Source organism: Lissotriton helveticus, chromosome 3_1 (genome assembly GCF_964261635.1).
Source record: "Lissotriton helveticus chromosome 3_1, aLisHel1.1, whole genome shotgun sequence".
NCBI lineage: Eukaryota > Metazoa > Chordata > Amphibia > Caudata > Salamandridae > Lissotriton > Lissotriton helveticus.
In genome coordinates, this window is record NC_136061.1 from 1905497664 (window position 1) to 1905524667 (window position 27004).

Genomic DNA, 27004 nt, shown 5'->3' on the forward strand with positions numbered 1-27004 from the left:
TCGCGGCTTGACCTCTAAGACCATCGGAGCCCTGCTGACGCTGTCGCGGCTCGACCTCTAAGACCACCGGAGCCCTGCTGATGCTGTCGCGGCTCGACTTCTAAGACCATCGGAGACCTGCTGATGCTGTTGCGGCTCGACCTCTAAGACCACCGGAGCCCTGCTGACGCTGTCGCGGCTCGACCTCTAAGACCACCGGAGCCCTGCTGACGCTGTCGCGGCTCCCCACGAACTTCTCCAGATCGAGCCCTGCTGACCTCGTCGCGGCTCGAGGAGTACTCTGGTCCGGCTGGACCATCGAGACCACCATCACGACCGAGCCGACTCGACGGAGGTGAAGCAGTCAGTACGACCATCATCGTCCGTACCCCCCGGCTCGAGGATTGAGAGCTGTGCGTAGGGTACGCCCCGTACTGCCCCAGAGACTAAAAGACTGTCCTGCTTTCCCCTTCCTGAACCCTCAACGACTTTGTGATCCGTCGATCACTGTGTACATATGAGTGCTGCCTTCTTTTATTTTCTTATATAAAGAACTTGTTACTAAGAACCCAACGGTGTGGTGTCTGTTCGTAAGTGTGGTGTGAGCTCAGTGTGTACGATCCTAGACTCGAAGTCCTCCCCGGTGAGGACCTCACGATAAGACTCGGCAAGATCTGTGGGAGAGGTGGGTCTTGGGGTGACCGGGTGAGCATAACCTGGCCCTCTGAGATTGCCCCTTCTAACAAATATCCAATTTTGGAAGAGGTATATCGATGATATGTTTTTGGTATGGAAGGGAACACAGTTGGTTCTGTCTGCATTCACACAATACCTGAACAAATGCCAACCATTCCTCAAATTCACATCCAATCATAGCAAAAAATGTATCCCTTTCCTTGACCTAGAGATAAAACCCAACGACAATCACATGATTGTTTATCTCTATAGGAAACCAACTGAACGGAATACCCTACTAGAGTACAGGAGCTTTCACCCAAGTGCCCTTAAGGACGGCCATCCTTATTGACAGTTCCTTCGGTTGCGCATGAACTGTACTCTCAAGGAAGATTTCTTCAGAGAGGGTACCATTCTCAGTTTCAAAGTCCGTGATAGAGGATACTCCAAGCGGCTCGTGAGAAACCCTATGGAAAAGAGGCTGGTATAGCCAGAGGGAAGAGATTTTGCTAACTGAACAGAAACCCAAAATGTACAAAATTGTGTGTGTGACCACTTTCTGTCCAGAAACCACCAAAATTGTGAAATTCATTAAGAAACATTGGTTAACACATTCAGCCATGCATCCCTTTAACAAACTTCCTCTTGTTTCTTTTAGAAAGGGAAAGAACATCAAACACACCCTAGTACATGCAAACAAAAACAAGAGCAAACAGAACAACACCATAGTTTCTACTTGGGGCCTTGAGCCTATTAGAGGCCACTATAAATGTGGTGGGTGCACTTCATGTAAATTCACCACCAACACAAAAACGTTTACACATGGAGATGTCCAAATCACGTTACAACAACATATGAACTGTGAATCAATTAATGTTGTCTAATGTATTTGGAGCCCTTGTGAGTTAAACTATATTGGGCAGGCCACTCCACTAATCAGGGCAAGGATTTCCCAACACAGAAGCAGAATTCGATGCGCAGTGGTCACTGCACTTATGGTGACTCATTTTCTGGATAAAAACCACTCTGCGAACAACATAAAATGACAAGTTCTGGAACAAGCGACTCTTCCACCAAATGGAAAAGATATGAAATATCTACTACAGAGACTTGAATGAAAATGAATATATTCCTGTGATGCAATTAGAAAAGGCTTAAACTCAATTAAAGAATGGCATAATTTTGTGACTTTAATGAAATAATCTGCCAATACTTAAAGTGATGTTCCCCTTGTTCTATCTGTAAAACTTAACTCATATGTATATGTGACAAATGCCTTTTGATTTATGTCTCCTCTATGTTTCTACTGGTGAAAACTAATACCTGATGTAAATGTGACAATGTCTTTTGTCTTATGTTTTCTCCTTGCAACCACTGATATCCGATGACATATACCAGCAGGATCTAAATACCAGAATAATGGCAATACCCACTTACTGGCAGTACTTGTGCTATCAAGCAAAGCAATAGGCTTGCGTACTCTCTTTGGTTCAAATACGCCGAAATACTTTGGTTTCTTGTCTATTCGCCACTATTAGGGCAGGTTGTACAGTGCGCTAGAAGTTGCAGTAAGGGGGTGCATAATTCAATTTTCCCTCCCGCATCTCTCCACTTTCCCTGTCAGTTTCCCTGATGGAAACCCACACAGAGGACTACTCCCTTTGTAGCCAATCATCAGGCTGCCCAAAGAACTCAGATGAATGCTACACAACCCAGGGTTCAATGACGCTATCCTCGCTAAATATAATAATTTATTTTATTTTAGTTTTTTAATTCTCCCTCAACTTCGAAATATACATTTTTTATTACAATTTTCACACCTCATTATCCTTGATAATAGCAGTCGGTTTCTGCCCCTAGCTCTCTGTCCACACACCATTGCTAGGAGCTATGCTCAGATTCTACACACGGTGGGCCGCACCCACCGACACGCCCCTCTCCTCCCCCTGCCACGTGCACTACCATGAGGACGCTACGCGAGTGGCATCCTCTTCTATAGCTTTGCAACATTGAAGGCACAGTGTGAACACTTGACAGCCGAACTTACGCAGAACTGTACGTCTTTCTTCATGACAGAATTCACCGATTCCTCTGTAATAATTGCTATTTGGAAGTGACACTTACAAAAAACATCTGTCTACCAAGTACTTCCCTTCCTATTTTCCTTGTTTTTATTTTATTTTCGAAGGTTTTCTGCCGATATCTAATTGAAGGCTATCCCCTGGCATATACGATCTCTCCAATTCTAAAGAAAGCCCACTTAAGCCAATTCTCTTCAAGTCTCTTCGAGTAAGTTGAGCCATACTCGGTCATTAGATTTACTTGGGCTACATTTCAGCTAGCATTTCATCTAGAGTCCTCCCATTAACTTCTCTTGCATTTTCCTTGGGATATAATAGGGGATTGTTACCCCACCCATTGACATTCAAGAAATTGATCCATTAAGATCTATTACCGATTGGTACTCCTTTCACAGAATGGGCTTCTACTCACAGCCAGTACGTATTCTTATTTTTCATCTTGTTTCCTATTCCACATTGCCCAGCTTCAAAGCATTAATTGCCCCAGCTCCACTTTTCCCCCCAAACACCAGGCATCTCAGTCCTGATGAGGCCCTAATTATTCACCAAAGGGCCGAAATGTCATCGACAAATGTACAAAGACAGATGGTTTCTTTTAAATGTGATACAATGAAAGAGAAGGGGGGGCCAATCGGCCCCCACGCAGGCATGGCGGGGCCCGGCCCCTCCCACACCCCGTTCCTTTCGTGGTCGCTTGCCCCCGCCCTCGCCCCGGAAGTAGTTGTGCGCTTCCGGGGTGAGGGGGCGGGGCCGCGGCGGCGAAAGGGTTAAGAGCCTGGGGAGCGCGGGAAGCGGCCTCTTTGTGCCCGCGCTCCCAGGCTCGCTCCTCGCCCCACCGTGGGGCTGTGTAATTTTCTCTTTTTGTTCTTGCAGGTGTGCTTCGTGGTAGAGGACTGCGGGGGTGTCCTTATCTGAGGCCGACGCGTTGTGGTGGAACAGGAGAGTGTTGCCGTGATCGAGGCGTGACGATTTGAAGGGCCCGACCGACTGAGGACTGCGGTGTTTTGGTCGGGGGATCTCGGGACAACGTCTTTGCTGCCCACTGACGGAGCGGGGAGAATTTGGCCGGGACCAATGAGCGAGGAGATCCAGCGGCGCACCGCCGAGCGGGGGTTACCGGAGCATCGGGACACGAGGTATTTTGCGGGGCGGGTGGGCGGCCAGACACCGGCTTAGCAGTGGTAGAAAGCCGGTTTGGAAAGTGCCCTCAGCGGTTATTCACCGCATGTAAGTGAGCTGCTTATTCGGCTTTACTTTTTGTGTTAGCAGTTTAAATACGGTACAAGCGAGTCGGGAGAGCGCTGCCTTTTGTGGGGGAGTGTTAGACTCGTTTTCCTGTTGTAACATTTCACGAACGCGGGGGCAGGCTTGGCTCGGTTTTTCTAAGTGTTCCTGTTTTTAGCATTTCTGAAATACAGTACAAGCGAGTCACGTGAGCGCTGCCTTGTGTGGGGGTTTTTAGATTGTTCAGTTACAGGGGGGCCTGCTCTTGGTGAGGGTTGTTTCGACTTGCTTTTTCTACAGTTTTAACGCTTTTCAATGAATAACTGTGCTGTGTCATAGCAAAGGGCTAGACTGTTTTTTGCATAGATTATCTAAAATGTGCAACGTGACTAGAGGCTTATTTTCTTTTAAATCCTCGTATAGAAATATTTCCATGTGATGCAATTGGTGATATGTGAAGTGCCCTGCCACTCTCTTTAAACACATGCAAGACCGGTGGTGCTCCTTACAAAGGGGGTGGTCGTAGTCAGGCCTCTCAAGGGATTTATTTGTCTCTCCGCATATAAGGAGTTGACTTAAGTGGCAATTAAAGGCACATAACGAAGTGTTGAATTCAGTTTGCATTTATTAAGAGGTTTGATCGACAATTTAATAAGCACGTGATCTGTAGTGTGTTTGCTCAAAACGTCAGAAGGGCGTCGACTGTTCAGTCAATAAGTTATAAATTGCCACGATTGTAGTTTAACGTATTTTCTATTTTCAGGTAATCAAAGCTTACGATCTTGTTTCCGTGTATACCAGCTCGGGCGCCTTCAACTGGGTCAGGTACGGAGCACGGTGTGCTCATAAGTATGTCTGCAAGAAGGGGCCATGGGAATGCGAACGTGGGTTTAATGTTTCAAAAAATGATGCGCAGAATGTCTGCAATGGATAAGCGACTGGGTAAGGTTGACAAGCTGGGTAAGACTGTAGCGGAATTGGGTGCAAGGGTAGATGCTCAGGCCGGGCCATCGGGAAGACCTAAGCGAACGATAGTACCGTCCAAACCAAGGGGCGTATTTGATTCACCACCCAAGCGCGCAAAAAATAGGAGGGTGGGGGGTCGTCCGCAGAGTCCAACTCCGACTGTACCCCCAGCGGCACCTCCCCCTCCGGGCCCGGTGGTGGTCCCATCACCGGTACCCCAGGTGCCAATGGTAGTGCCAGTCGTGCCGGCCATTCCAGTGGCGGCATCGGTGGCGCCAGCGGCACCACCGGCCACTCCGGTTTCCGTAGGGGAGCCGGTACCAAGTACGGCCCCTAATTCCCTGGCCGCGCCGGGTCCAGTCTCGGGAGAACTGGCAGCCCAGGTAGCAGCTGTCCTCCCCTGGTTAGGTGGGGGAGCGTTGCCGGACAATAAGAGCCTCACAGCGGAACAACAAACGTTGATTACTCAGATATTGTTGGCTAGTGGTCGGGGCGGCACGCCACCCGCACCAGTTTCTCCCCAAACAGGTCCTACGAACGATGGTGGTGCTGCCAAGAGCGGCGAAGCGACGCGACCCAACGACAATGGTAAGGAGATTGCCCTGCCACTGCTGGGCGAGGGCACAATGCCCTCCAGGGGGGAGTGCCTAGCGCAACATGTGTCACAAAGTGTGAAAGAAATGATATGGGCTGACAAATATGTTAATATTTTTTCATTACTGATAGATAACAGGGAATGGGAGTATGCTAAATCACAGAAGGATATGATGTTGCCTAGTGAATGGAGAGCAAAATTGTACAAATTTAGGGTGGAAGAAACCATCATCAACTGGGTGAGGGCCTTTGCGGTGTACGGTGCAGTAATTGGTGAACGTTTTCCCGGAATGCAACCAGCTATGAATTGCTATCAGAGTAGAATCACAATGTACCATGAGAATCATGTGGGGGATGTTTGGAAAGAATATGATATAGCCTTCAGAAAATCTAAAGAGTTCGATAAGTCTTTGACATGGGACAACGTGGATTCTATTTCTTGGCATTCGCAATTTGAGAAGGGTCAGGGCGCAAGCACTAGCACTACCTGGAACAAGAGTTATTCCCCCAGGCCACAACAGCCATTCCAGCAGCCCTTTCGATCAGCACAGGGTGGGGAGACAGGCCAAAAACAGAGGGGCAACGGAGGTACGAAAGGGGTATGCTGGGACTTCAACAGGCGGACATGCAACAGGGCACCGGGCACTTGTAAGTTCAGACACGCGTGCAGCTTATGCGGGCACCCTTCCCACCCAGAGGCGACATGCCGAAATAAAGGCAGTGGAGCGGGTAATAGGGGTAGGAAGAAACCTGAATAATAAGATTCATCCCATCATAGCACATTCTCCCATTCAGTTGTCGGCTATGATCCCCTGGCTTAATAGGTACCCTAATCACACTTCTGCTAGATTGTTGCAAGAGGGTTTCACACATGGTTTCCGAATTCCTGCTGGGGGTTATGTCGGGACACCACAGTGCAGAAATCAGCTGTCAGTCCTTTCCAATCCCACGCTAGTGGCGACAAAAATAGGAAAGGAGGTGCGTTTAGGTAGGGTAGCGGGACCTTTTCATGGGATTCCTACTCAGAATTTTGTATGCTCCCCTTTGGGGGTGGTTCCAAAGAAAGAGAAGGGAGAGTATAGGCTCACACACAACTTGTCTGCACCTAAGGGTATATCCTTGAATGATGCTATTGATGAATCAGTTTGCAGCGTTAAATATGCGTCTTTCGATCAGGCAGCTGACATGCTGAGGGGTTTGGGCGCGGGAACACTGATGGCTAAATCAGATATCGAGTCAGCCTTTAGATTGCTCCCTGTTCACCCAGAAGACCAGCACCTCTTAGGTTTCTCTTTCGAGGGGAAGTACTACATGGATAAGTGTATGCCCATGGGTTGTTCAATTTCATGTGCATATTTCGAGCAGTTCAGCTCTTTCTTGGAATGGGCCCTAAGACAATGTACGGGTCACCAGTGGGTCATGCACTACCTGGATGATTTTCTTTTCCTGGGTCCGGCGGGTTCACGGGAGTGTGCATCAGCATTGCAGGAATTTTGCGTGCTCATGCGCTCTTTCGGGGTCCCGTTGGCGCAGGGGAAGACAGTGGGGCCAGTAACATGCCTGGAATTTTTAGGCATTGAGCTGGATTCAGTAGAGGGCTGTTTCAGACTACCAAAGGAAAAGATACAAAGATTCAAGAATACACTAGGACTATGCCTACAAGCTAAGAAAGTGACTCTACAAATGTTGCAGCAGACAGTGGGGCAGTTAAACTTTGCATTAAGAGTAATTCCCATGGCACGCCCCTTTTCACGCTCAATTGCACAGGCCATGAGGGGTCTTCGGGAGAAACATCACCGGACACGGCTATCTGCTGAGGTTCGCCAGGATATGCGGATATGGATCGCATTCCTGGAGGACTTCAATGGCAGAGTGCTGTGGGGTGCACCCACGCTGTCCTCGGAGGACCTTGGTTTGTGGACCGATGCGGCAGGCAGTGTAGGGTTTGGTGCAATCCTTGGCAGGAAGTGGGTGGCACAGAAGTGGCCCGCCTGGTGGGAGGAGAGCGGGCTGACGGTGAACATTGGTTTCCTTGAGCTCTTCCCAATCTGGGTGGCACTGAAAGTGTGGCCGGATGATTTGGCCAACCGATCTGTAATCTTCTGGTCAGATAATATGACAGTGGTGGAATGCATCAACCAACAAGCTGCAAGGTGTCCATTCATACTACGCCTGATCAAGGAGATTGTGCTGTGTTGCATGACATTGAATATACTTTTCAGGGCGAAACATGTCCCGGGGGTGTTAAACAATGCAGCTGATGCCCTTTCTCGCTTTAAGATGCAGGTTTTCAGGGATCACTTGCCGGAGGCAGAGACAACCCCGGCCCACTTCCCGTCGACTCTCTGGCAAATTGGTGCCCCCAACTACATGACCTCGTGGCAGCCAGCCTAGCACCCAAGACAAGGACGGCATACGAAGGGGCGTTCAGGTCTTACTGTCACTTTCTGGGCCAGGGCTGGGAGAGTACGTGGACTCTGGAAGCTAGCTTCAATGGGTACATAGGCACCTTACACAGAGAAGGGCGCACGGCGGCGACAGCCAACAGGCACAAGGCGGCTATCTCCTTTTTCGCACGTGCTAAAGGGGGACGGGACCCTACGAACAGCTTCCTAGCGCAGAAGGCGTTGAAGGGATGGCGGCGCATGCAGCCCCCTTCCACAGATTCTAGGAAACCAATAGGTTTTGAACGCTTATCAGCAGTTCTCCTCGCTCTACCGGACACATGTAGCTCTACGTCCGAGGTGGGCCTCTTTAAAGCAGCATTCTCGTTAGCTTTTTATGGGGCATTCAGGGTGGGCGAACTGGTGGCGGCCAACAAAGGTGATAGGGTAGGCGGCCTTCAGCTGCGTGATATCAGCATAAAGGGCGACACTATGTGGATTATAATCAGGAAATCAAAAACTGATCAGGAAGCTAGGGGCCAAAGCCTGGCGTTACATCGTGCAAGGAACAATCCCTGCTGCCCGGTGACACATGTGGAGGAACTGATAAGACAGCGGGCGCAGGAGTGTGGGGGGTCACTGCTAATGCATGGGGATGGGACCCCTTTGACCAGATTTCAGTTTCAGAGGGTACTAGCCATGAGTATGGCAAGGGCTGGTTATAACCACAAAGAGTTTGGGACGCACTCCTTCCGGATAGGGGCAGCCACTGAAGCAACGGCCAGGGGTTTGACCACAACTAGGGTGCAAAGGATTGGGAGATGGTCCTCAAGTGCCTATAAACGTTACGTGCGGTTGCACATGTTGTGAGAGCTGTCGCCATGTGGAGTATTTCTAACACCTGCTGTTTTTCTGGTTATTTACAGTTTCTCGGGCCTGTAACGCAGGACGGAAACTACCCACGGATCATCAAGGTAACTTATCTACATCACGGAGGAACCAGGAGGACAGGCAGAAGACAGTGGTAGTTTGGGTAGTGGGGCATTCGTATGTCAAGCGTGCTAATCCTATTTTTCTTGCAGGATCAGGTAAACAGAGGGTGGAGAGCAGGGGGTGCACGGTCTCCTTCCATGGCAGGGGGGGCTCCGCCTCAATCAGTTCAGGGACTATATGTCGGACTTATTAACACGACATACTACACCTCCCTCGGCGGTGATCCTTCATCTAGGGGGGAATGATCTGACAGGTCTGGGTAGAAGGGTCCTCCTGGAAGAGATTATATCAGCAGCAGGGTGGCTAGCGAAGCGGTTACCGGGGAGTGTGGTTGTATGGTCACAGCTGATACCGAGAATGCAATGGAGAGGGGGGGACTCAGTCAGCGCGTTGAATAACTCGTTAAAGAGGGTCAACAACAAGCTGGACAAGTTATTTAGAACTCCGGTCTTACAGACCATTCCTCATGGTTGCATCTGGGGAGAGCACTTCTACCTGCGGGACGGGGTCCACTTAACAGAGGAGGGGAATGCCCTTTTTATAAGAAATATCCTGGCATGGGTGGGAGTTTTTGCAGGGAGAGTATGACCTTTCTACAAGGGGTGTTTTTGGGGGGGGCCAGATAGTCGGTCAACTACCTGGCCTGTGGCGGTAAGGTCATTAATCGGTGAGCAGCATTTTAAGGTCCTTACGGGGGGGCGGGCCCATTCACGAAAGGGGCCGCCCGTCGGGAGGGGCCATTGGTCTCTCTCAGAACTTCAGGGGCAGGATATGATATCCAGTATTTTAAAGGGTGCGGGGGAGGGAGTCTACGCTTTCCTCAGGCTGGTAGCCACCCCTCACAACACTATGACATCATTAAGGTGCGCGAGTGTCTGGGCCCTCCTGTTATGGTTAAATGGAGTTGGGGGTGGGTGAAACGTGCCCTGGGTTGCGCATGCGCATTTCGAACGTGAGAGCGCAGCTGTAAAAGGATCTGACACCGGTTGGCGACCTTGCCGTACGACTTTATTATTAGAATGCATTTTTAATTTTCAGGATGTTAGATTTGGTTAGGAAACACGCTGTACTAGATATTTGTTAAGGTTAGCCCATCATACCATGTCGAAACGGATGTCAATCTAATGTTCTGAAATGTGCATTTTTTAATAATTGTCAGAAATGTTTATTTTATTAAAATTTTTGATTTGTTTTTATATTTTAATAAATACGGCCAGGGGGGGGCCCTGTACCCCCTGACTTCCAAAGACCCCATGTGTTGACTGGTTGAATCACGTAACTCAGTCAGTGTGTTAAGGGGGGAGGTGGCCGGCAGTCCCAGACCATGAGAGAAGGGGGGGGCCAATCGGCCCCCACGCAGGCATGGCGGGGCCCGGCCCCTCCCACACCCCGTTCCTTTCGTGGTCGCTTGCCCCCGCCCTCGCCCCGGAAGTAGTTGTGCGCTTCCGGAGGAGGGGGCGGGGCCGCAGCGGCGAAAGGGTTAAGAGCCTGGGGAGCGCGGGAAGCGGCCTCTTTGTGCCCGCGCTCCCAGGCTCGCTCCTCGCCCCACCGTGGGGCTGTGTAATTTTCCCCACCCTCCATCCCCTTTTTTAGCAGACCTTGGGGCCAGCCAATGGTAGGTATAATGTTTAGCAATGTGCCGGATTATAGGAATATTATGCTTGATCCAGTAGGCCTTTTTCCCGTTTACTGGAGGAATGAACAGATGTAAATGTTTTGTGCATTGCTGTGATATTTTAACTAATTTTCTCCTTAGGCCTTTTTCCCGCTTACAGGAATATCTATATATGTATATGTTTTGTGCTTTGCTGTGTATTAACAAATTTTCTCCTTAGGCCTTTTTTCCCTTTTAGTATAGCAATGTCGTATTTATTATGTGTGTCTGGCGGTAAGGTCATTAATCGGTGAGCAGCATTTTAAGGTCCTTACGGGGGTCGGGCCCATTCACGAAAGGGGCCGCCCGTCGGGAGGGCCATTGGTCTCTCTCAGAACTTCAGGGGCAGGATATGATATCCAGTATTTTAAAGGTTGCGGGGGAGGGAGTCTACGCTTTCCTCAGGCTGGTAGCCACCCCTCACAACACTATGACGTCATTAAGGTGCGCGAGTGTCTGGGCCCTCCTGTTATGGTTAAATGGAGTTCAGGGAGCGCACGTGGGTGAAACGTGCCCTGGGTTGCGCATGCGCATTTCGAACATGAGAGCGCAGCTGTAAAAGGATCTGACACCGGTTGGCGACCTTGCCGTACGACTTTATTATTAGAATGCATTTTTAATTTTCAGGATGTTAGATTCGGTTAGGAAACACGCTGTACTAGATATTTGTTAAGGTTAGCCCATCATACCATGTCGAAACGGATGTCAATCTAATGTTCTGAAATGTGCATTTTTTAATAATTGTCAGAAATGTTTATTTTATTAAAATTTTTGATTTGTTTTTATATTTTAATAAATACGGCCGGGGGGGGGCCTGTACCCCCTGACTTCCAAAGACCCCATGTGTTGACTGGTTGAATCAGGTAACTCAGTCAGTGTGTTAAGGGGGGAGGTGGCCGGCAGTCCCAGACCATGTTATTCTGTTATGCCCTGAATTTCACTGAAAGGGAAATCTGCTGTCTTTCATTTTAAAGCAATCAATATAACGATTTTTTTTTATACTTGCCCCCCACCTTCTCATTTTCATACTTGATTTTGGTTTATCTTTTCACCTGGGGTACACTCACTTTCCTTGAGAAACACTAACATTTATATGTCCAAATTACTATTTCTTGTCCTAATTAAACTCGGTTTGGCTGAACTGCATTTGTTTGAAGTACTGGCTACACTGACTCGTTCCTAGACTTCTCTATTCATGAGTAGTACTGATTTAATTTAAAAAAAAGTGTACTAATTGAATGATTCTGTACACAAAAGGCTGGGAACCAATATTTGTTTCTTAAAAATGAGTTTCATATGAACATTTGCTAAGGTAGGTTTGATTCCCCTGTTTGCATGGACATACAGGGTGTTCTTGTTGTTTTGTAAATGTAAAGTACTTCTTTAAGTCACGTTTCTTCCTCTACTCTATTGAATTTCCCTCAGATTGATAGGATGAGGAATAATTCGCAGCCACACTCATGGTTGCCATAGTTTCCCTGAAAGCCTTAAAAGCGAAAACAGGGCCCTGGTCCGAGTGGAATGCAGATACTGCATATGTCCCGATGAATACTTGCAAACCTTTAATAACAGTGAGAGCATGGCCACACCCATAGAAATCTGGAGCGAGAATCCATTGCAAGTAGAATCAATTTAAATGCACCATCCATATTTGGAGGGCCCAATGATCTAGGTGCACGCATTGGAGCAGTATGTTTGAAACTAGAATTGATGACTGCAGTTGTGTGAAATGATGGCAGATATCACAACTAAGGAAATACTGTTTTGTCTGCTCATACAGACCATTCCACCAATAGCATTTTTATAATAGTGAAATCGTTGTTGCCACACCAGCATGGGTAGATGCTACACCCTCATGCGCATTTATGATTAATTCTAGCCTGCGGTCTTGGTTGGGAATCACACGATCAGTCACCCCCGGAATAGTCGTAAAAGGAATATTTTTGGCCACTTCAGTTACCTTTCACCCAGTTATCAACCAACTTGCACACAAAGACACCACAAGCAAACCTGTACACACATAAGGTGTTAATGATTAGTGGCTGAACAACCTTCACAAAGGAAAAGAGTTTGACTAAGTTTTACTGCCTGTCAAGTTTCTGTCTCCGTCAAGTGTTACCACATGCATGCTTAGTGGACCTTTATTTATGGCTCCCATGAGCACCACTTGAGGCTCAGGAAGATGCATCTTTACTGTGCTTTTAGCACACTCGCTGTAGTTCCGGTTTATGGATGTGAGTTGGGGGGTTTCCGAGGATTCATTGATGTCTGGATTTCTCAAACTGAGTGAGCCTATCTACTTTGAAACTCAGGTAAACATGGTTGGAAAGACTATCCTCTGTTAACTAAAGAGCACTTCCTAAGCTACTAAGATCGTTAGTGAACTCAGGGACAACATTGCATATGTCTCGTCCACTGTATAGAACTTGTAGACATCCAGTTTATATCTTTTATAAAGTAGAGGTAGGACAAACTCTCATACAATATTTGCTATGACCCCTAGCATGGCAGGGTAACCTACAAGATGTAAAGCTAAGTCCTACCCTGTATAGAGCTCTCACAGAGCATGTACAATTTGATGCCATAACAAGGTCTTTTACTAGGAACGTATTGCCTGAACAGCAGCCGTCCTTTTTCAAAAGGTCAAGGGCTCATCAATGGCTATGTTCTTTCCAGGAGTATACATCTCTGAAAACCTGGCAGACAAATATTCCATGACAGGCTGAATGTATAACAACCTGTCATGGTCTAGATGGTTCTGGGGCATTGCAGTAGAATTATGCAGCACATGCTGCAATATTTTTTTTTACCTCTGCTCATGACTGTTGCAAAGATGGGTATTACCCAAACCATGTGAGTAAACAAATATGGTTGTATGCTTGAGTTGTGCCTAACCCCCTTTTGAGGCTAAGACCCAGAAATGTCTTCAATTTCGAAGTGAAGTGGGGTACCTCCTTCAGTAACTATTTGGCATGCAAATTTGTTTGATGCACAATTTCCTCAAGGAAGTCAACATTCAAAAAAGAGATGACCGTTGTATATGGGTAAAACATTTTCTCTATCACCTTTACATCCAGGATCCGCAGTAAGCGGAGGAATTTGAAGATGTAGTAAATAAGGGATTGCCAAGAGAGCACTTGGTCTTTACATGCCGCAGTATGTGCCTGCTCTCTGGGCTGGTCCACCCTGCTACTGTCTTTCCGCTGCACAGATTGTGCTTACGAAGAGACACTGGAAGTGTCATGACCATGTTCCTCAAACTCACTGGAAGACCAGTCATCAGATAGAACTCCACCAACTGAAAAATTGCTTCCAAATTCTGCTTCATTTTCTTCTCCCTCAGCTCCTGTCACAGTATCTGATCCTTTTCTCAGAGCTGTCCCCAATAGCCAGAGTTAGGGCAGGGCAGCAGTCATCATCCAAGACACCATCTCCTGACTGTCTAAAACCTGTCTAAAACCTTTCTTATAAAACACTGTCCTACTTAGTAGGCAGAATTATAGTTCTAAATCAGTCGGTGGGTGTGTGCAACTGTGAGTTATTTGTGACAAAGTGTAAAAGCTCTTAGCTTATTGAGTGTGCATGTCTGTGAGATGTGTATGGCAGTAAAAAAGCAAAAAAGCCCTGAGCTTATCAATGCAGCTGCAACTTCTCCAAAGACACTAAAAAAGACCAAAGACCGCAAAGTATTATTTCACCTTAACACATACCTAATACCACAGCATGCTACAAAGTAGAAGGGTTGAGCTCGCTCCAGCCACTGTTTATTTATTATGGCACTGATATACAGCAGAGACAATTTTAAGAGGGAAACAACTAAAACAAACTGAGTCAGAATTTGAATTTGAATTTGATTTGGATTTCTAAAGCACGTAGCTACCCGTGGGCGTCCCAGCGCTGTGACTTGTCAGACTAGATCCAGGGCGGGGTGATTCAAGGGAACAGCCAGGTTTTCAATAGCTTACGGAAGACTAATAGATTAGTTTCCCTCCGGATGTTGAGAGGTAGGGCATTCCATAATTTAGGGGCATTGTATGAGAAAAGACGACCCCCTGACGCGCTCTTTTGATTCTGGGGACACTAGCCAAGGAGAGGATGTTGGATCTCAGCTGTCTACTGGCTTTATATGGTTTGACGAGGGGTCTCAATATAGGGGGGCCCTTGCCGTGAAGGATTTTGTGGGTAATGCAGAGGGTTTTAAAGGTGATTCTTTCCTGAATTGGCAACCAGTGTAGTGAATTGAGAGCGGGTTTTCCAGAGCATCTAAGTTTAGTACCAGTAAGCAGTCTGGTTCCTGCGTTCTGGATCTGTTGGAGTTTATTGATGACCAGTTTTGAAGCGCCCAGGTATAAGGCGTTTCCATAATCCAGCCTTGATATAATAAGGCCCTGAATGAAAAGTTTCCTGGTCTGAGAGGGTATGAGGGGGAGAATTTTGCGTGCAGTACGCATGAGGCCAAAACATATTCCAGCGGTTTTCCTGGCTTGTGTCTTAAAGTTAAGGTCCTTGTCAAGCCAGATACCTAGGCTTTTTATTTCTTTTTTTGGAGTGGGGGGTATTCCCATGCAGGGTGGCCACAGAAACTTAGTGGGGGGTTTAGAAGGATAGCCCAACAGTAGAATCTCTGACTTCTCCCCATTGAGTTTGAAGAGAGATTCGCTCATCCATTTTGAGATGTTCTTGAGGCACGCAGCTAGGTTTTCCTGACATTGGGCAGACTGGTTTAGAGAGACAACAAGTTGAGTGTCGTTGGCATACATAACTACCTTCATGCCAAAAGGTGTCACGATTTCTTCCAGAGGTGACGTATACACGTTAAAAAGTGTGGGGCTCAGGGAGGAGCCCTGGGGGAGCCCACACTGAAGGGGCAACGCTCTGGAGCGGGCGTTTCCATCCGCGACCTCAAAGGTTCTGTGCTCTAAAAAAGATTCGAGCCAGGCCAGAGCAAGTCCAGTGACTCCAGCCCTACTTAGCCGGTGGACAAGGATGGCGTGGTCCACCGTGTCGAATGCGGCGCTAAGGTCCAGGAGGATCACTGCCACTGATCCCCATGCGTCCAAGATGGATCTCGCCTCTTCGACCACTGCTATGAGGGCGGTGTCAGTGCCCTGCCCTGGCCTAAATCCTGTCTGGGAGAGGCGCAGGAGACCGTTGGATTCAAGGAAGGTGGAGAGCTGTTGATTAACAAACTTCTCTGCAACCTTGCTGATTCCGGGTACGAGTGATATTGGTCGATAGTTGGCCAGATCTGAGGGGTCGAGGTGAGATTTTTTTAGCAATGCTCTGACAGTGGCCCTTTTCCAGTTGGGAGGGACGATGCCTTGACCAAGGGAAGAGTTTATTAGATTAGTGAAGAGAGGGGTCCCAGTGGTAGTTACCAGTTTTAGTTTGTTAATGGGTGCAGGGTCTGTTGGTGATCCACTCTTGATTGAATTTGAAATTGTGACAAATGTCTCTTTAGTTAACTGGGAAAAGGAATCAAGGTGAGGAGTGTCTGGTGTGGGGACAAAGGAAGGAGAGTCTGGGGGGTGGTTGGGGGTCGGGAGTGTTTTTAGGATAGTGAGAATCTTGGTAGAGAAGAACTCGGCTAGCTGATTACATCTTAGGCCTGAGGGATCGGTGGTCGGTTGTGGTTCTGGGACTTTTATCAATGATCTGATGATGCGGTATGTTTCCCTTGCAGAGTTGGCAGCGGCTTGGATTTTTCCTTCGAAGAAGGCGGCTTGGGTGTTTTTTTAGGCTGACTTTGTACAATCTCATGGCTGATTTATATTCTCCTTTACCCTTGGTGGACCAATCCTTCCTCCATAGACGTTCGAGCTTTTACATTGCTTCCTTAGATCACGCAACTCTAGCGTGAACCAGGGGGATTTAAAATTTGCCATTTTTGTTGGGGCGAGGTTTTTTTGGCAGGACTAGGTCTAGGGATTTTTGGATCCAGATGGAAAGTTGCTGGTCAGCTAGGACAGGATCTAAATCGAGGGCTGGTGTTGTGGTTTCAAGTTTATGTGTCCAATCTTCCATATCTAGTTTCGACCATGGGCGAGAAGGGTGGCATGGGGGGTCTGCCTGGGGCGTCAGTGTGAATTTGGCACTTGAAAGGGATTAGACAGTGGTCTGACCAGGGGATCGGGAGGGGCTCGTCTGTGCCTAATTCGGAGATGTTCGAGAAGATGGGGTCCAAAATATGGCCTTTAGCATGAGTAGGCCGATGATTTTTCAAGTGAAGGTTATAGGAGGCAAGATCTAACATTAAGTCTCCAGCCACTTTGTCTGTTGGATCATCAAAGTAAATATTTAGATCTCCCAATATAGTAAAATTGGGGGACACACAGGCGTACGAGGTGGTGGCTTCCAACAAGGAGCTACAAAATTGTCCTTGTGCTCCTGGAGGGCGGTAGATAAGGATGCCCGTGAGAGATTTTAACGGGGAGAGTTGGATGGAGAAGTGTATATTTTCACAGTCCTGAACCTGACTGTCTATGAACCGGCAGGACAGATGGTTTTTGTAAATAATCGCGACTCCCCCTCCTATTCCAGAGGGTCTGTCATGTCTTTGGATTAGGTAGCCTGGCGGAAGGGCTAGAACTATATCCGGTTCTGATGCTGAGGATAACCAGGTTTCTGTCAAAAACAGAGCCTCTAGCTCAGAAGAAGCAGATTTATTTCTATACCGTGTTCAGACAGGGTTAAAAACTAGGCTCAGGCATAACCATTAGTAACCATTAGTGTCCTCCATTAGTGTCCTCCATTAACAAATCAGATAACTAAACAACTATTTGCAATGTCAAAAGCATGGCAGCAGTCGCTATACCTATTTGTTGATGCTCGTTTTGTCATGGCTTATGCAATCCTTTAATCTTGCAGGAGCTGCTGGGCCATTGCCAGTATGAAAATAATTTCCTGAAAGTCTAGCTTTGATCCCAAGAATCACACATTCACACAGTAGCCCCTTCAGAAAAAGACTCCTACCTTGTGCGCAGGCATACTCCTTATGACAATTCACAATGCTATCACTTACAGTGAAGTTAGACAACGGCAGAAGTGGCCTGACCCACTGGCCCATGCTACAGTGGTTGGAAGAATAATGTGAATGGCTCAACAGACCAAACAATGAAGAGGGCTGTCTATAATGCCCATCAGTGGCTGACAAATATACTGGGGTGTGCAAGCAACCAAAATGGTTAAGCTGGTCCTAGAATTCTGATGATAAGTGTGTGCTCAATTTAGTGAACTTCAGCCTCTGCATGACGTTTAGACGTGCTGGAGTGTGCTAGAAGATTCTGCTGGCTTATAACTCAGGAGGCCTGGAGGTGAGCTGTGTCAATTTAGAAGCGTATCCAATTAGAGGGATGGAGCATGGTAGCTAGCGCCAGTCCAACTTCCCACCATAGGCCCACAGCAGAAAGATAACTGCCAGTAACTGCTGCACAAGCAGCCCGACTCAATGAGTGACTCTGCTTGACAAATTGGAGGACGTTGATTATAAGGTCATCAAAGCGGCCCAGCCTACCTGCTCAGTGGTTAATTCGTCCAGTAGAACAAGGTACGTACTGTCTCAGGGCCTTATCTCCTTCATGTACACCCATGGCATCACTGCAGCAGGTAGAAAAGCATTGAGTAGGAGGTGCTGCAGAAAAAGCCCAGCTGGGCCGGGCAGCAGCAGTTCATGATGGTATAGAAGGATAGATATTGTCTCAGGGCCTTACTGGATCCATGTACCCCAATGGTGTCACTACAGCAGCATGATGTCTTCTGCCGTGGACCCAGATCAGTTAATCTATTACTCATGACAGTGAGGGGACTGGATAGGGATAACTCCTTGTGTGTATGGCAAGGCTCTAGCAGGTTCTTGGGCACTAGGCATCATGACCCATTGGTTGAAGGTACCAGTCTCAGGACAACAACAAGTCCGGAGGTCAGGAAACAACAACACAGCCAGTAAGAGCGGCCAACACCCACATGTGCCATTTCAGTCCTCACCTCTAGACCAAGGTGCATTGGGGTTGCTTGGGCATACGTAAGTCCCTGTCCGTCATGTGTGACTGGATCTGTGTCAGACACAGATCGGAGAGAGGTGCCATTCTGAGCCACAGTTCATCACCATCAGCTACACTAGAGAAAGGGAAGAGTCCTATCAGACATTCTGAGCCCTGCAGAGGGAGCAGGTCTGCTGAAGAACTGAAGGCCTTCCAGCCCGCAGCCAGCCTCTTCAGATATGCCAAGTTCGCCAGTCTGAGTTACCCAACCGACAGGTCCCAGTCAGGTGGCTTGGCGGGACCAGGTGTCATGGCTGCTACCACCCCTCACTACTCAGGGCACGTGTCGCTGCCAAACCAGGAAGTGAAGTAAAGGAGGCAGCCGAGGCTGGGGACGCGGTCTAATGTTTCTGTGTCTCCCTGTGTCGGACAGCCTCCAGGAAGTCTGCACTTGTCACAGTCGAGATTCTTGGGTGCAGCAATATAAAATCTGCTCCCAAGAGTCTTTTGTGACTATAATTCTTTGCTAAAAGGCAATATTACCACATTGCTGATGTCTGTTTGTTCTCCTTCCAACTTTAATCCGCTGTGAATCTCCTCGTATTAGTCCTGCTTTGGCATGTAGCTACTGCTGTCTCCCTGGTGATTCTACAGGTATTCCTAATCTCACCGGGTACCTACGGAGACAGAAAGGATAGAACAGGGTTTACTAACAGCTGACGATTCTTCTAAGTTGGTAAGGTGCATGATTAGCATACATTGTTGGATATAAATTTACCGACCAGTACTGTTACTCCAGCACCTTTTGTGGATGAGGGTTATTTGCCTGCAAAAGAAGGACAATATTGTTATTTGGGGGGTTTTCTACTGTGACCCAGTGATTGGAATCTAAATACTATTACTTCTAAGACCCTCCTGGCGCTCCATGAGACATTACTCAAATCTCTACTTATGGATGTTTATTTTTGCAGGACATCAGACCTCAAACAACTTATTATTTTTATGTAACTTTGGGTGCAGTAGTTAAATCATAGTAGTAGTGACTATCTGAATACTTATTAACCTCCATCCTATTTTTTTATTACCATGGGCTTAACACTGCACTTTCAGGGGTTCCAGCTGCTAGATGCTAGTAGGAAAGTGGGAGGTATTAAGTGAGAACATACCTGTACCAATGTGTGTTAAATTGCCTGATTATGTTTATACTTCAGAAGGGACAGTTGTAAACCAAAACTTATTGTATTCTTGTAAACTCACGATGACACTCGAACTCTGAAGGGATGCGCAGTACCGAGAAATTTATTTTTATTTTAAAAGTTTTATATAGCGCTTGCTAGACCAGGAGGTATCAGAGCGCTTTACATGAGGATCAGTGAGTTACAGGTTACATAGTTACATCAATTAAATCAAAGAATCACGTAGGGGGGGGGTGGATGGAAGGAAACAACGGGGAACGAGGAAAAACAATGTCAGTTCACCGGCTGGGTAGGTGACGGCTGAAGGGGTGAAACCAGGTCCAGAGTCCTCTATAGCTGCATATGACAGCTCCACCGGGCATCAGCCAAGGTTGCTCGTGCACAGAGGTAAGTACAAACAGTTTTAGTATCCGCCCAGGGGGCATCGTCAAAGGTCCATCAAAAGTTCTATCAAAGTTCCACCGGGCATGGACCATGTTGATTCGGCTCCGAGGTGAGTACAATGTTCAAGGTTTCAGTCCAGGGGGAGTCGTCATAGATCAATTGGCAGCACCCATCCCGGAGTTATTGGGACCTAAGACTTACTTTAGGGTTGATATGCTCGATAGCATTGCTTCCAGGGGACAGGACAGCCATCTTAAGGTCAGGTATATAGAATGTGTAGGACCAGTCTTGTAGGGCGCTCAGATGTTGCCCCACGCAATTGTCTCGGTGTGAGTGAGGCTGTTGTAGGACTAAGTGTAAAAAACCGTCTCATTGCTATTCTTTTGCGCTGTGGAGATCCTGATGTGAGCAACGAAATTTCGCTCCGGGCGCCGTCTTAGTGACAGGCACAGCCCTTGCCCGGCCCACCTTCGTGCAACTCTCCCATGATTTGCAGTCATTTTGGGGTCAGGCTCCTTCCACCTGGTGCCTCTTGCGACCCTCGACTCACCCCAGAGCTTCCCCCTCGCCGGGTCCCTGTGATTGTGTCTCATGTAAGGGGACCTCCGCTTACCTCTCCACAACTGCTGCTCCTTCTGGCCCTCCTCGACATTTGTTGGAAGAGTGGTCAATGTTCTGTTGGATCTAGTATTTTGAAATTTATATACAGCAAAATGAAAACGCCGGATGCATCTGCACAGTGCCACACACAACTTTAGACACTTTCAGTACTCTTCAATTTTCACGGCTTATTGTGAGGGCCCCTGGAATAATTGGATTAGGTGGATGCACAGTCTTTTCCAGGAAAACATGTATTTGCTGCATTGGCCACTTAATCCATCTACTGCATTATCTGCAGATCCCAGCAAAAAAGTGTTTTTAGCTCAAACTGATCACAAGTTACTAAAAACATGGCAAAGTGTTCACGTGCAGCGGAAGGTCCTGTTGCATAGGTTCACTAGTATTTGGTTGTCAACTAGCATTAATGAAGTTACATTTTTTCCGACAGTATAACCATCTTTAAAAAGTACAAAATAACGAAGTAATAACAAAAAGTGGTGCATAATTTACCATTGCTTGCTGCTTGATTTAGTCAACCATGCCTCAATCCGATACTCCACTGTCACATTATTTTGGTAACCCTTCTGATTTAAGTACCTGCTTGTCACACAGGCATTATACTGAACATGGAGAGTATTCTGCTGATCAACTGAAGGGCACTTCCGCAGGGGTGTGGATAGCACGGGCACCTGAAGTGTCAATTCAAGCAGCCACCCAAAGGAATAGTATTCAAGGCTGTGGCCCTGCGTCAAAAGGATGAGTGAACATCTGGATATGCACACGATATTTTCCTCCACATCAAACTTGGTTTGCAATTCGTGTCTGTTGTGGAGTATTCATTGGCGAGTTTCAGAATCCTCTGAACTGTGTGCTATTGAGGATTGGTGGGGGTGTCAAAGTTGGCATATATGTAGAGGAGTGACCTTCAAACTGGGGGCTGGCTTTAACTGATCCGGGGGCTGGGCCCGCTGTGATAACAGTGCCTTGGCTAGGATAATCACACTGTGGATACTTTACACCTTTATTAAGGCATATCTAGACATAATAGTAGGTACCCAAGGTGCTATTCTCATGATCCCATGAGCAGCCCTGCAGCTTCTATTACAACTACTGGTGCTCAGGGAGCGATATTGTAGCATCATAGATATACCAAAGAGCACCCCGGCAGAGTCGGAGACTTCACCTGTCCCACATAATTCATGTAGCCGGGGCAATGATGGACTGACTGGTGTGAGCAGGGTTGGGACAGCGTGGGTATGGTGGGCATGCGAGACCGCAAAAGGAGGATGCAGTTTTGAGAAACAAACAAAATAGTTCAAATGAATCGATTAATAAACTCGAAATACACTTACTAAAGAGTACGGGTGGCTTTGTGTTAGTCTTCCACCGAGTTGAATGGACTAACCGCGTGTATCCGTGTCATTTCAAACATCCGAAGGCAGTTGAGTTGGGCAGCTGTGCATCGCTCATTTGTGAGCTTGGCGACACAACGTATACATTACACATAAGGAGACCATAAAAAGTGATTGTGCGCGTGAAGGGGGGGTACGTGTGTAGTATACATGTGTTCTGTTTGTTGAACAAGCGCGGGCCAAAAGGAGAGGCACCGCAAATACAAGATTCTCTGGTTTCCATGCAAAATTGAGCTCACTACTTAGCCATTAACTGCCTTATACGATGTGATTGATGCAGAATGATATCTCCTCGTGACTCCTCTCCACGGGGAGCTCATCAGAAGTACGGCTTTACATATTACCTGTTAACATTTTCGGTTTTCGCACCGCAACGCACACGTTCACTCTTTGGCAACTACTGTCACTTCTAGAAAACACAGAAATGTCCCCGCCTATAACGGAAACAAAGTTTTGGGGCAGCACGAGTATGCCGCTTTGCTTAACACCGAAGGACAGCAAGTCTGCCCTCTGTCGGTCTACTAACCATCCCCTTTCTACAGCACTTGAATGAAAGAAACAAGCATTTACAATGCAATGGTTTTGCCTTTGTTAAAGTTAGAGCTATTGGCATTGCTCTTGACATTATTTTTATTTATGTTTTTTTAACATAAATAATGGCATTGTCATTTACAATGCCACTAGCTTTATCTCTCGCAAATGACACACACAAACACACACAGAGCCCCCCCCCACACACACACCCACACAGATCCCCCCACACACACAGCCACACAGAGCCCCCCACACACACAGCCACACAGAGCCCCCCACACACACAGCCACACAGAGCCCTCCACACACACCCACACAGCACAAGCAGGCAACAGGGGCACATGGAGGCACAAGCAGGCAACAGGGGCACACGGAGGCACAAGCAGGCAACAGGGGCACACGGAGGCACAAGCAGGCAACAGGGGCACACGGAGGCACAAGCAGGCAACAAGGGCACACGGAGGCACAAGCAGGCAACAGGGGCACACGGAGGCACAAGCAGGCAACGGGGGCACACGGAGGCACAAGCAGGCAATAGGGGCACACGGAGGTTCAAGCAGGCAATAGGGGCACACGGAGGCACAAGCAGGCAACAGGCGCACACGGAGGCACAAGCAGGCAACAGGGGCACACGGAGGCACAAGCAGGCAACAGGGGCACGAAAACGGAGGCACAAGCAGGCAACAGGGGCACACGGAGGCACAAGCAGGCAACAGGGGCACACAGAGGCACAAGCAGGCAACAGGGGCACACAGAGGCACAAGCAGGCAACAGGGGCACACGGAGGCACAAGCAGGCAACAGGGGCACACGGAGGCACAAGCATGCAACAGGGGCACAAGCAGGCAACAGGGGCACGAAAACTGAGGCACAAGCAGGCGACAGGGGCACACGGAGGCACAAGCAGGCAACAGGGGCACACTGAGGCACAAGCAGGCAACAGGGGCACACGGAGGCACAAGCAGGCAACAGGGGCACACGGAGGCACAAGCAGGCAACAGGGTCATGAAAACAAGCACAAGCAGGCAAAAGGGTCACAAGCATGAATTGTAATTTAGACGGGGCTGAAGTGGAGAACGGTCAGTTCGGGAAGTAGTGCGGCTGGTGCAGTGGTACCAGGCCGAAAGGTGAGAGGGGCTGTCTGCACCCCAGTTTGGACAGTTTCCACTACCTAACAGGGATTGGTGGGAGGGGGGCGTACTTCTTGCTTGCTTTAGGGCTGTTACTTCGGGGACGCAGTGCACGCTGCTGCCTGCTGCCGCCGGGACACGACAACAGGCAGGGAGAGGACAGGCTAGGAGAGAGCAGGGAGGGGACAGGCTGGGAGAGGGCAGGGAGGGGACAGTCTGGGAGAGGGCAGGCTGGGAGAGGGCAGGTTGGGAGAGGGCAGGTTGGGAGAGGGCAGGCTGGAAGTGGACAGGCTGGAAGTTTAAAGGCTGGGAAAGGACAGGCTGGGAAAGGACAGGCTGGAAGTGGACAGGCTGGGAGAGGACAGGCTGGGAGAGGACAGGCTGGGAAAGGGCAGGGACCATAAAATACATAGATATAAAATCATTTAAGATCCCCCGTCTTGTAACCATGTAACAGACAGACATAGAAAGTAAAAAAATATAAAACATTTATTAATCTTCATAGCGCCTCGAGAGGCTTCGCACCTCCTCCCCTACAAAAAGGGAACGAAAGATACTTATGTAAGGAGAGGATGTATGCAATGCAGCGCCTTGAAGCGAGACCGGGGACTCTGAGATGTCCCCAAGCGCTGCCTGCCGAGAATGGATCAGAAAAGGTGTAACCGCAATGCAGCGCCTGGAAGCGAAGACTTGAGGCTCGGAGCTCCCGCCACACCCACCCTCTGCATAGAAAGTGCCAAAGTTGGTATACACTTAATGCAGCGCCTTGAAGACAGACTCTGGCCTGTCAACGCGGTGGGGGCGGGGGGAGAGGGCTGGGGTTAAGGCTTCGGCGGAGGACGGCCAGGGAGCCGGGTTCAACGGGGTCACCTTGACTCTGACCTTGGACATGTCTGTAGACCCTGGTGCAGCGCCTTGAAGCGGACCATGGGCTTCAGAGTCGCCCACATCCACAGGACAACATGGAGGAGGGGGGGGGGGGGGAGGGGTACGTGCAGCGCTTTGAAGCGTACCCCACAATCCACAAGAGTAATATCGGATGGGAAGGCAACACCGCGAGGACGTGGCCTAAGGACCAGAGCGGCTGACTGTGGCACTGAAGAAACAAGTTCGAGTCTCGCATCGTCTCAACATCCTGTGATCCTCGGCACACCACTATATCTCCTGTGCCTGAAATAGGATGTGACCGCGTGTGATGTCACCGCTGCTCATATAAAGCGCTCCAATACCTTCGGTCGAGATAGCCTATATAAAACTGAAAATATATAGCAAGCATTGGCAAAGCCAGGTCCCGCCTATGTAAGAGCTGTTGGCTTTGTCAATGTGTTGAAGCCTATTACACACCAGCCTGGCTGCGGTTCAGCATGGGAATGTAATTACCATATTGATTTGCACTTCACTCCGATCTGAGGCGGGCTGGGCTGTCGGGAGGGCGGTGTGACCTGCGGCAGGCAGCGTCGAGAGCCTGATTGCACGGCCTGAGAGCTGGAGGGATGCTGTGAATCAGCTAGAGCGGCAGGTTGGAGAGGCACTTCGCTACAAGCCGCGATTGTGAGGCGCTGGTGTGCCTGGAGCCGGGCCAGCCCCGCGGGCTCCGGGAGGGCTCTGGGAGGGCTCCGGGCCTCGGGGGTACCCGCCCCCCACCCCCGAGGTACCCCCGAGAGGGTGGAGCGGACGGGGGAGAGGCGAGAGAAGAGGCGGAGGTGCCACAGCGCCTTGAAGCCGGCTCAGCTGGGCGCAGATCACCAACCCTCAGAGTACAGGCGGAGGACAGGGACATAGCGCCTTGAAACCGGCTCAGTTGTGTCTACATCACTATCCCTCGGAGCACAGAATGACAGGGACACAGTGCCTCGAGAAGCGGCCGCAACCCGCCCATGAGAAGAGGGGGCAAGGAGAAAAGGCAATACAGCGCCTCGAAACGGGCTCGGCTGGGCGAAGATCACCAACTTTCAGAGCGCAGGAGGACGGGAACATAGCGCCTCGAGAGGCTTCGCACCTCCTCCCCTACAAAAAGGGAACGAAAGATACTTATGTAAGGAGAGGATGTATGCAATGCAGCGCCTTGAAGCGAGACCGGGGACTCTGAGATGTCCCCAAGCGCTGCCTGCCGAGAATGGATCAGAAAAGGTGTAACCGCAATGCAGCGCCTGGAAGCGAAGACTTGAGGCTCGGAGCTCCCGCCACACCAGCCTGGCTGCGGTTCAGCATGGGAATGTAATTACCATATTGATTTGCACTTCACTCCGATCTGAGGCGGGCTGGGCTGTCGGGAGGGCGGTGTGACCTGCGGCAGGCAGCGTCGAGAGCCTGATTGCACGGCCTGAGAGCTGGAGGGATGCTGTGAATCAGCTAGAGCGGCAGGTTGGAGAGGCACTTCTCCGGTCTCCCCGCGGGCGCCGCCATAGTGCTTGCCGTCTTCCTCTCCTTCTTCCCCGGGCTGCGGGGGGCGGGCACTTCTGGCCGGCCGCGCTAGGATTGGCCGGCCGGCCAGTCACGGGGCAGGAGAGACGCAGAAGTGCCGGCAATGCCGGACCAGACTCGGGGGCGTTCCCGGCGTCGCGTGACGTCGGCAAAAGGCAAAGAATGTCAGGAACGCCCCCGTGTCTGGTCCGGCATTGACGGACAGGCCCCTCGTCCAATGGCAAGGCTCCGTTTACGGAGCCAGCCAATCAATGACGAGGGCCGACCCAAAGCACCCTACAGTTCTCAACAGGATTTCGCCTGCGCGAAAAAGCTGCGCAGAGCGCAGCTTTCGCTAGGCAAAACCTAAAAAGGGGGCAGCCCTCGCTGATACTAGAGGACCTTTCAGACAAGCCGCCATTTTGTGACGTGTGCCACGTGAACTGTCCCACCAGATTGCCACACGTTTATAGATCTGAAGCCATGTCATAGACACAAAGGTACCGGTGTACATCTGTTCCTTTACACTGCCATCTCAAGCAACATTTAAACCCAAACATCATATCATCCGTGGACACGTATCACAACACCGGCAGCATTAGAGTGCTCACACCGATAAGATGCACGGAAGCTATTAAAGTGTGACTACAGCAAACCCCTATCACAAGAGACAGGCATACCTCACTAACTATACATGCTCCGTCCATTTTGTTTCCCAACCACAACATTGCAGCCATCGGAGGGGTCTATTTTTTTTTATATAGCCAGAACAAAGATGGCGGCTACTGCTCATGCGCAATGCAGCTGCAATAGAACC